The 11,039-nt window shown below is 45.6% G+C and overlaps 1 long non-coding RNA gene across 1 annotated transcript; it reads right to left on the reverse strand.

Annotated features, from left to right (window-relative positions):
- Nucleotides 1-3,014: 3,014 nt before the first annotated feature.
- Nucleotides 3,015-6,240, reverse strand: LOC140602927 (uncharacterized). The gene is made up of 3 exons (XR_012005933.1): nucleotides 6,141-6,240; nucleotides 4,509-5,103; nucleotides 3,015-3,569 (listed from the first exon to the last, which is right to left on the reverse strand). It is a non-coding gene; the product is annotated as an uncharacterized lncRNA (long non-coding RNA).
- Between the last annotated feature and the right edge of the window lie 4,799 nt (nucleotides 6,241-11,039).

Genomic DNA, 11,039 nt, shown 5'->3' on the forward strand with positions numbered 1-11,039 from the left:
TTCCTGTAATTCAAAGAAAATGGACCAGGATGACATTTGGGTTCTCGTGCTACCAAAATCCTCTTGAGAAGGATAGCCAGGTACACAAAGCATTTAACATTGTGACATTGAAGTGTTGGAATAATAATTAAAATAAAAATCTAATAATGAATTTTTAGAAATTGCTAAATTGCTATGTTTGATCCAGAGTTGAGAAAGGAAAGGCTGTTTTCATTATCTTGACATCTGAGGTGTAACTGCTTCTACTGCTATAAATACTATAAATATTTTAATTGTATGTCATCATTTCTTATCATCATTGCTAGAAAGTTAATTCTAATGATATTAATGCCTGAAGCTGAGTTTCTGCTCACAGGAAGAATCCAGTAAAGGGGAATTTCATATGATAACCCAGTTTGATGTTTTCTTCCAGTTTTATTTTTTCTTTACAGAGATCGTTATTGTTGTTGTACTTTGAGAGTAGGTTGCAATAAACACACACACACACACACACACACACACACAACATAAGAAATTAGCCAATTAACCTGTCTTAAAAAATACATTTTTCATGCATCTTCTTTGGAAGATAATTAAGGCTTAAAAAAATGACTTCTCAACATGACCTATTAAAACTTAGATCCCTTTGGAGGGTATTTTATGTTTCTCCCTTGGTGAAGAATTAGACTCCTTGTGTCCCTGAGCACTTCAGGGGTGCAGAGGCCCCCATTTCACATTCTATTTTTTTCTGCCCTGTTCTGCACTGAGGGAAAGCAAAAGAATCACAAGCCCTGGGGCATTCAGACTCCAGACTTAGTTCATTTCACGTACCAGCCTCCTCTTCACCTGCTCCTCTCTCTACCCCTCAGTAGCTGCACCTAATCTCATTTCTAGTTTCTAAATGCTTTCGCTTGGAGGACCTCAACAATGACTTCATTCTGTAAGAAGTGCAGCCCAGCTGCTGCTGTGTCTCCTCTTGGCTCCTGTTAGTGCCTCTTGAGTTCCGAGACAGCTTTGTCAGCAGGAGAGTCTCCTTTCAGGGTTGGAAGAAAGGTCTCCCTCTGTGAGGGGGCCTGACAGGTAAACGAGGTTCTCCTCCAGACAGGAGGGGCTGAGAGGGTCCCTACAGCAGACAGGTGTAGACAGGTGCCTGGACAGTGTGTGCTGGGATGCCGGCTGGCATTTCAACACTTTCATAGTCATCACCTCTCACACGTAGGTAGAATTGGGGCTGGGGACACATTTGGTGAATTGCTTAGGATAAATGATTGTCGGTTAAAGGTACCCTAACCATTTGTTGGAACCTGGCTCTGTTTGGTACATCCTGTTGACATAAAAGACCTGCAGTAGTTTCTGTGCTAAGCCTTTGTGACCCATCATTCTTTTCTTCTCATCCTACTTACTTGCCTGTGACTATCACAAAATAGCTACTGCCCATCTTCCCTTTTAAAATCCTGTTCAAAGAAGGATTCGTGGAACTAACACATTTGACCTTAATGCGGCCCCAGCTAGGAAGAAATTTGCTCTTCTTGCTCTTCTCTGAACATAATTTGAAAACAATTCAAATAGAAAAGCAATTTGTGTTCAGTTGGGCTCCGAAATTTATTCGGTGGAGGTGAACCTCGCCAGCCAATGAGGGAGGCTGCTGTGAAGGAGACTCCCCTTCATGTGCTGCATTCCATGAGGACAGGAAGGGGGTTTGTCACCAGCTGTTAGCCTGTAGCTCTGGAAGGTGCTGCCTTGTGTGCACTGTCAGCAAATGTTTGGTGGGCGTGACTCAGCCCATCTTAGCAATGAAATTTGGTTCAACATCACTCCAGAAATGCTGGGAACTGTGAGGAGCGACACTCCTGGGGCCTGTGAATGCTCAGGGGGCATGGTTCAAAGCACACAGCTTTGAATAATAGGGACTAGAATCAAGTAAGCCTGGAAGCTGAATCCCACATCAGTACTTTCTAGTTTTCTGACCCAGATGAGTTTCTTGCTCTCCTTGAGCCTCATTCTCCTCATGGCTAATAACGGGAAGAGAAAGAAAAAACCACCTTTATTTTACTTCAGTTAGCTGTGATGATTAAATGAGACAATACATTTGCATGGTGCCCACACCTCGTAAATGCTCAACCAATAGTCACTAGTTCTATTATCATTATTATTGTTACTCGTAATACTACTTTTAGGATTGTTATTATTGTTGTGATTAATGATATTAATGGTTAGAGGAAATGCTTAAAATTCTTCCTCATGGAGAACTTAGGTAGTGGAAGTCAAAAGATGTGTACATTAGGTACGTTTTCCACTAGTAACACAGGGCTTATGAAATGAAGATGTGGAAAAGCTTGAGTCTTAAGTGTGATTCACTCGGAACTTCTGTACCATCATGAAGTGTCCATAAGCATTTTCTGTGGTTAAAGCTATTATGTTGTACAAGGTGAAAAAAAAATGTTTTTTTAAATCCACCAATACCAATCTAACCATACCAGATATATTCAGGTAAGATAGGAAGAAGTCACTTGGAAGATGGATATTTTATCCTCCCTGCCAAGAACTCAGATGTCCGGCTAATGAGCCGGCTTTTCCACTTGTCTTGGGGGTACCTGAGATTATGCAAAGCCATTCTGTGGTTGGCTTCTTGTGTTGCTGGAAGTGGTGGCTTGTGGATGGCAGGGTATCATTTAATACTCCTGAATCTCATGAGGCCTGGCATGGATCAGAAAGAAGGTTTTCTATAAGAAAAGCCATCCTGCTGATTGTAAAGCCCTAGTGAGCAGCCAGGCCATCATCATGGAGCCAGACCATCATGAGAAAGCATGCAGTTGGGTCTGCAGGCCATTAAAAAGTTCCAGCCTCGCTGCTAAACAAGAGGAGAGTAAATAGTCTTGTGTTTGCGTCTGAAACACATGGCTCCTCATAGACAGAAAAGTCAGATGTTAATTAAACCTTCACGGGGTTAGAATGGATCATGCCATTCCATACTGAAAAGTCAGTTCTGACTTCTAATTGCATACCAAAAAAAAAAAAAAAAAAAAGACCCTCAAATGTATTTGCTAACAAAGTTCTAACTGCACGCAAGTCGCATTTAAAGTAAAATGACAAATCTTTTTTTCTTTGTATTCGGAAGGGTTCTAATCCCCACAGAGCCTTCATTAAAACAATATCTTGAGTCTATATTTATATGTTTCATTTACTTCTTATGTTTCCTGTGGATTTCTCTCTTTCCTGAAGCCATTCCTCAAAGGAAATGCTGACAATAAATTAACCTGCACACCCTGGTGTATTTTATGGTGTTTCATTTTAAATATTCACACTTGGATTAAAGCGCAGCATCCTTTACCTTTCGATACTTAGCATATAGTAGAGGCTAAATAAATGGCAATTAAGAGAGCTCGCCTTAGGAAAATTGCAGCAGTACTTTCCTAGATTCTCTTTTCATCCCGTCATTCTTCTATGAAGTGGTGTGATTTCTCCTCTGATGGGCAAGATTTGGGATTGTTCACAGTCACAAGTGAGAAAACAAAATACAAGAGATTTTCATTTAGAAGATGGCCTTTCTCTTATCTAGTGGTCTTGCTTCCCAGACTGTCTGTCTGTCTCTGGAAAGCAAAGTCAATAAAAATGATTAGAGCTGGCATCTCACAAATGTACACCCTTAAACCATGAAGCAGTAATGCTGTGCAGGAAATATTTTTCTGACCTTTTCAAATTGCATCCAACTGTCTCGGGAATTTCTCAGTGACTAGAGGTAATAAGGTTCAATCCGTTTTACTGGCTGGCTTCAAATTTAGTTCCTCCGAATCTCTAACTTATCTATTCTTTGCATCTTGGCTCTGGCATCCATTCAACACAGAAATCCATGCATCTCATCTTCACCTCGACCCCCCTCAGGTTTTGCTAAAGGATCACACTGTGGCCTCTACAACCGTGACAACTCTGCACTTACTGCCCCTTGAAAAACAAAATATCAGCCTGGGAAGGTTAGTGGGCATGTTGTCTTTTCAGAAGCCCTTGTTGAATTTAATTAGCCTGTAGATCCCGTCTCTGTCACACATCTCAGTTCTTACCTATGTGATTTATGCCTCAGTAATCTTCATTATGTAAAACTTTTTCAATGTAGCTATACCACAGACCCTCTGCAGAATAGCAAAGAGGCAAAAATATGTGAGTGTCTTTTATGTTAAATTGATTTTTTTCTTTCCTGTGAGTCCAAATGCAATGGACATGTTCCCCTCCAACACCCTCCCCCCGCCCCTATCCCCCGCACCCCCAGTGAGGATGGGAGTCATCCAAGTGTGACATGCTAGAAGGCAGCTGGGTGGCCCCATTCTTCACCATGTTCCCTGGAGGAGAACAGAAAACAGAAGCTGGGGACACATTTCTTGACCTCCTGAAAGTGGTGGATGTCAGGAAGCCTTGACAAGGAGTTAAAAAGCTTGTCTTACTTTCCATATCAAGAGCATCTCTGTGCTGAATGTGATTCTGGGGAAGACACCCGTGTTCCCTCATTTGTAGGACACACCAAATCCCACACGCACCATGTCTCCTTGCTCCCGTCCATCGCCTTCACACTGCCTGGCGCAGCGGTGATTAGAATCTGGGCTGGAAGTTCCTGTGGCCCGCGCAGCTTGGAGCCTCTTTCTGGAGCCTCTCTGTTTGTGGGCAAACAGCCATCAGCGGGAAGAAATCCTTTTGAAGTTGCCCTTCTAAGAGTCTGTGTTTGCTTGTGTGGTAATTGTCAAGTCTGATCATCGTAAGATATTTGGCTTTATAGAAATGAGATTATTTCAAACAACTCTATTCAGAAAATAGGTTTAGAAGGAAGAGGTTGGAAAGCAGGCCGTTTTTTTTTTTCACTCACCGCGATGTATTTTTAAAAGAAAGTGAGTGTACTTGTGCAAAAGTTCATCTTCATAATACAGCCTAGTTTTTTTTTTTCATTTTAGAAAACAAAAGTACTGGAGTTGCTGAAAGTTAAATGGAATCATGCAAAATGTGTTTCAGAATATGAGTGGCTTTGGGGCACCTGGACGGCTCAGTCGGTTAGGCATCAAACTCTAGATCTCAACTCAGGTCTTGATCTTGGGGTCATGAGTTTAAAGCCTGTGTTGGGATCCACGCTGGGTGTGGAACCTACCAAAAAGAAAAGAAGAGAAAAGAAAAAAGGATATGAGTGTTTTTCGAAGTTGCTGTTTTGTCTTATGAAATTCAACCCATACTGATAATAGATGTTGACCTTAAAAGGGACATTAGGGAGGTTGTCCCTTTATAACCCCGAGTGTGGCTGGCTGGTATTTTGTTTCATAAAGATGAGGTATTTGGGCAGTTTGGTAAGATCAGAAATACCCACTATTTGCGGTGTTTTCGCACCAGCTGGGGTAGAGTGAAGATTTCCAGGTGAGGCCCTAGAGCAGGGTCTGTTCCCTGACAGGTGGCGTTCCCAATAGGTTATTCATGCAGGTGTGTATATGCCTGTGCACATGTGCACAACCAGGTGTGGGGCATGCAAGGTGTGCATGCGAACTTGAAATTGGGCTTGGGGGACAACACTCTGGTTCAAAACCAGATGGATTCTAAGTTCTCCCCGGGGACCCCATGTCTTAGTGAATGGCAGACTTGGCTATGCCCACGATCCCTCTCAGAACAGGGGCCAGCTTGGCCTCTGGGGCTGGATTATTACACATCTGGCACCTCCTCTCTCCCATTTCTACCCGCAGGACCTGGAGGTAAAGCAAAATCAGTGTCCAGCCCTTCCACTGCAAGCATGAAGTGATTTGAATTGGGCGGAAGAAAGAAATGAGGCAGAGCAGGGGTCCATTTGTCATGGGTTAGTTTGTTTTGCCAGGTGTTCTTAGAGTTTGGAGCATGATAGGGGACTGAATCAGGAATTTCCAGGTAGAGAGGCACAAGGGGGATGAGAAGCCCGATGAGTGACAACCCTGAATGCTAATGGTTGTTTCTTCTTGGGTAAGTGCTGCTTACGGGGTGCGTCCTACGTAGCTCAGAACCACACACGTCATCCTCTGAGAAGCCCAGTGAGACAGGCCCAACTAGCCTCAGTTTACTGGGTCACAAAGTGATGCCTTAGAAGGGTTGCAGCTGAGTCTGCTTCTAAGCGGCAGGGGCGTTAAGAGAATTGTATTTGTGTAGAAAGGATGGGACTGACTCACTTGGACCCCACAGGCTTCTGACATTTCCTCTTCCTCTTTTCCCTTCTCCTGTCACTTCCTTCTTTCTTGCTTGACTTCTCCCCTTTTTCTTTTCTGAAAGAGAAAACGGAAGGAGACCAGATTGTTGGAGCACCTTCCCGCTGTGTCTCAGGCCACGGGGCAGGCATTCCTCTCTGCTTAGTCATAGGGTTACTTTCTGTAGAGCTACGGACTTAGTGGTTTTGAAACTTGAGTGAGGGCCAAGGGTTCTGCCTCGAGTGGCATATATTACCTTCACCAGAGGCAGTTTTTATTACCTGAGAACAATCATACAGACGGCGGAGACTGGTGACTGTATGCTGCCCTGACAAGTTCACGTTCAGCCCGGCCTAATCTGTCTGTCATCTGGGTTCATGATTTACCAGGGTCAGGGAATGGATTGAGGGAAGCAGAGGCACAAAGATATTTTTGTGAGTCATCCAGCAGAACCGATTTCCGCAAAGATTATGCTTCTAAATCAGGACTGAACTCCTTCAATTAAGGTCTCTTTTCTTCTTCTATTTGTCTCACATATCAATATTACAGAAATAAACATCCCTGATTGCCGAAGCAGGCTTGTCATTGTGGCCGTGGCTCAATGGAGATGTCGATGCCCGAGGATTCAATTTCACTCTTACAGAGATAACTAATATACTCCAATTTGTTTCTCAGTGAAGGGGCCTGGTTATTTATTCCAGGTAAACTGGGCTGCTTCTGTTGCCACAGCATCGAGTAGTCACCGAGACTGAGGCTGGCGTCCTGATGGGCCTCCTTTGTTCCCAGGCTTATCGGAAGACAGGAAATGGATGCAAAGCTTCGGCAGGGCAGTGGACTCTCAACAGCCCCGTCACCACCGTTAACTGCAAATATACCTCTTGCTAGAGTGGGTGCCCCGAAAAATCGGGGCTGCATCTCGCTTGTAATAAGTACCTCCCTTTAAAATTTTCAGACGGAGCTGCATAGGAGAGGCAGCGTGGCTTTAGATGCAAAGATGATTTCAAGGCACCTCCCTCTCTCTCTCTCTCTCTTTCATATGCATGTGATCCCAGCACAGAGTTCTTCCATGACAGCCTTTATGTTTACACAGGTCCCCCTCGATTCCCCACTATCATCCTTCCTGGAAATAAACTCAAAATGACCTAAACAAGGAGAAATTGTTCCAAAACTGTCTGCCACACACAGTTCATCTCCAGCACATTGCTTTCCGTTACTGCTGAAGGAAGGGAGCCGAAGACATCGGCTTTACATCCGTGGATTTAGTGGTGGGCACCTGCCTGTGCTTCCTGACAGCCTGGCCATCCCCGCTCCCTGTCCGGGCTGCGGCAGTGTTTATTCTCCCCTAATTGGAACCCCACTGATGCCCCGTGGGAAGGCCTCCTGTTGGCTAGGTGACACATCCATATAGATGTAGGCCATAGCCACCGTGGGCCACGGTAGTGCTGTCCTCAGGAATATCAACATCGGGGTCAAAATTAAAGCAACATCGAGGCTAATGGAGTTTCTGGACGCCTCTTGATATTATTAGGAGCTCCCCCATTTTTCTCAGTGTTTATCTTTGGAGTTAGAGCAAAGTCAGCAGAAATTCTCATCGGAGAGGCTTTATCGCAGCGTTTTCCTCTCCTGTTTAATTCTTCAGCGCACTGCTTCCAGAAGCAAGGGATGACTGATAAAATTACCAACTAGCACACGTAATGAGCAAGCAAACGAGAAACACACGAGGTTAGGGCACTCTGTGGAAATGTTACCCTCTCATTATGTCTTCTTCCTTTTTAAGTGAATGGGTATAAGGAGATCAGCTTTATGCTGATGCCTGGGAAGCTTAATTTTGTTTAAAATTACATTAATTAAAATGAAATGAACAAGTAAATCCCCTTTATCTTAACTTTCAGTGTCGGAACAGAACTCGTCACCTTGGACGTCGGAGGGCCCCTTCGTTGTCTCTGTTTGTGGTTACAGCGTTTGCCTATTCCTTGTGCTATTTTTATTTTTGTCATTGGAGTCCATGAAGACTTAATCATCGGCCCTCTCTAATTTTCCGGAAAGAAAAATAAAAAAGGAAATATGTTGATTTATTGAACTGGCTGCAGAAAGAGAAGAAGAGGAAGAAGAAGGAGAAGCAGAAGAAGATCAATCTGCCATTGTGGGTTAATAGTAGGGAACAAAACACATTCATAATTAGAAGAGAAAAGGACTTTCCTCGTCCATTCCAATTTATAATAAAAAGCCCCTCGCCGAAGTGTCTTAGAAAATAATGCATTCAGACTGAGTCGAATTACCGCCTAGCAGATTCTATTTATCTGTAGCTTAAAAAGCAGCTGCGTTTTTGTAAAAAGCAATGAATGTGGCAGTCCTACTTAAAGGTGGAAGAAAAAGAACACCCCTTGTTTTGTAATAAGGGGATTTTCAATTTAAAAGAGCTAGCGAGCCCGTTGTGTGGAGAGCGGTTATTACATTCGCTGTATTCTATCTCGCCCACCAGGAGGCTAATACCGGGCGGCCGGGAAGGAGGCCGCGCTCGAGGGTTATCTCGCCGCCTCAGATGCCGGGAAGCCCAAGGAGCCCAGGCGCTTCTGGACGACGTTCAGCAAGGCCGCGGGGATTCCTGAGCGGAGAGGAGCCTGCCTGTTCTGTTCCAAGGTAAACAGCCCATTTCCTCCGTCGGCTGCATGGTTCGGTCTGGGAATAGGTTTCCGTGAAGATCCCTAAAAAGTTTGCCTCCGAAAACACCGTTTTAGGTGCTGGACACCCCCGCCTGGCCGGGCCGGGGCCCAAGGAGGTGCAGGCTCACTTCTCATCACGGGAAACGAACTGCCCACGGGGCCAGCGGAAGATGCGCGAGTGGAGCCAGCGCCTGGCTGCGGGTCGGGCTGCGGGTCGGGCTGCGGGTCGGGCTCCACGCCGGGACGTCTGCAGCCCACGGAGGCTTCGCTTAGGAGAATCACGCTCCCTCGCAGGAGCCCGCGGCCCGGAGCGCAGGGGCTCGCCGAAGGGCGCTCGCAGCAGCCGCCGGCAGGTGCACAGGTTCCCGGTTGTTACTTCCCGAGACTAACCCTACGTTCGCAAATAGGCAGAAGGCGATTCGGGCGGTCGCTCTGTGTGTCTGTGTGTCCCGCTGTGAGTGCACGTCCACTCCCGTGTCTGTGTACGTCTGTGCCCCCGTTCCTGTCTTCAATCCCTCGTGCACGTCCCTCCCCCCGGTCGGTTGGTCCGTCGGTCGGTCGGGGAGGTTTGGCCAGCCAGCGCCTGCTCAGATGTGGTCCCAGGCCCCAGGCTCTCATTTGATTTTTGGCCCGGGACAAAAAGAACGTGTCACATCGTGATGAATGGTCAATCTGAATTTTCAATTCATCTGAAAGGAGGAGGGGGAGGAGGATATGAGCCTGCTGATGAGACGAACCTTTTCCCTTTGGGAAGAGCAGGATTCAAATTAAACATCACTTTCAGTGTGAAATGAGTCTGGAGGCTTCTTGTCTCCCCCCCCCCCCCTTTAACTCCTTGGTGGCCGCTCCTTCGGAGAGGACCCTTCGTGGCCAGGTCCATCCCCAGTAGGCCGCAGCTCCTCTTCTTTTGTTTTATTTTCTCTCAAGACTGGGTCCAAGAAACTAAGAAACACACACACACACACACACACACACACAGTGGATGTCTTACTATTTTAAAAGTGTCCTTATTCACAAGATATGATTTTCCCCAAGATGTGTTATTCCCTTGCGTCCCAAACTAATGTTTCCAACAAGTACAAATAAACCAACAAACCAAGAAGTCAATATGTAAATAATGTCCTTCTTTTAAGCATAATTTTGCCAGGAAGGAGGAGGAAGAGGGAAAGCAAGGGATCCTTTACAAAGACCCTTTGAGTGCCCTGTGCTGTAGGCCAGGCTCTGCTAGCCCAGCGAGCCCCAGAGGAAGGGCAGCAACCAGAAACCTCGAGTCCCAGGATCGTCCTATCGACCTGCAGCAGGTTTGGCTTCAAGTCAAGCCTCTGCGGGGACACCTGGAAACTACCCTTCAGTACATGCTGGTCCGAGGCCTCAGGCCCAAGCTTGTAGAAAGAACCCGCTGACCATGGCAGTGCTAGATGGCTTGCCCACCTGTGCACGGTCCGGATGTCGCAGTCTGGCATCTTCCATCCATGCTCTTCCTGCACTTTGGTGGCTTGTAGGGAAAGGGAAAGACTAGAAAAGGCTAAGAGACAGGCTTGTTCGTCCTGTATCTTTTCAAAAGGAAGATGTCGGGGCTTTTTCATCCCTCTTCCTACAGGAAAAGAGGTGTGGCAGGGGAGGGGAGGCAGCTGGAGTGGGCTGTGGCAGGGGAGGGGAGGCAGCTGGGTGGGTGAGGCAGGGGAGGGGAGGCAGCTGGGGGCAGAGGTAGAGGTGGAGTGGGGGAGGTGGAAGGTGGAGGCACATGAGCAGCTGTGTTTATTTTAATACATATCATTTAACCCTCACCTAAAAACAAATTGGAGAGGTTTGGGAGTGCATTAATCTGGACCCAATTAGCATGTCTTTCTCCTTCAAAAGTGCAACCTGAGATTAATGAATATAAAGTAGAGTTTCAGATGCAGTGCTTACATCATTTGCATGTTTCATGCATGATAATTGAATTTATGTATGCACTTCCTTTCATTTAACTATTTCCAGTCTCCTCCCTGTGATTCACATACACCAAGATTTCATTACAGTAACCTCCAGGTGGAAATAGCTTGCCTAGACTTTACCCCTCACGAGAAACTCGGGTTCTTGTTTCTTTTATTTAACTTTGAATAATACAATATTAAAAAAAAAAGAAAAGAAAAAGCAAAGGGCAGTGCTTATTAGTCTGGGACATTGTTTTAGGAGTTGGTAAATAGGCATTCCAGGCTTAGTTTGGAAAGGCCAGCGA

The sequence above is a fragment of the Canis lupus genome, chromosome 13 (genome assembly GCF_048164855.1).
Source record: "Canis lupus baileyi chromosome 13, mCanLup2.hap1, whole genome shotgun sequence".
NCBI lineage: Eukaryota > Metazoa > Chordata > Mammalia > Carnivora > Canidae > Canis > Canis lupus.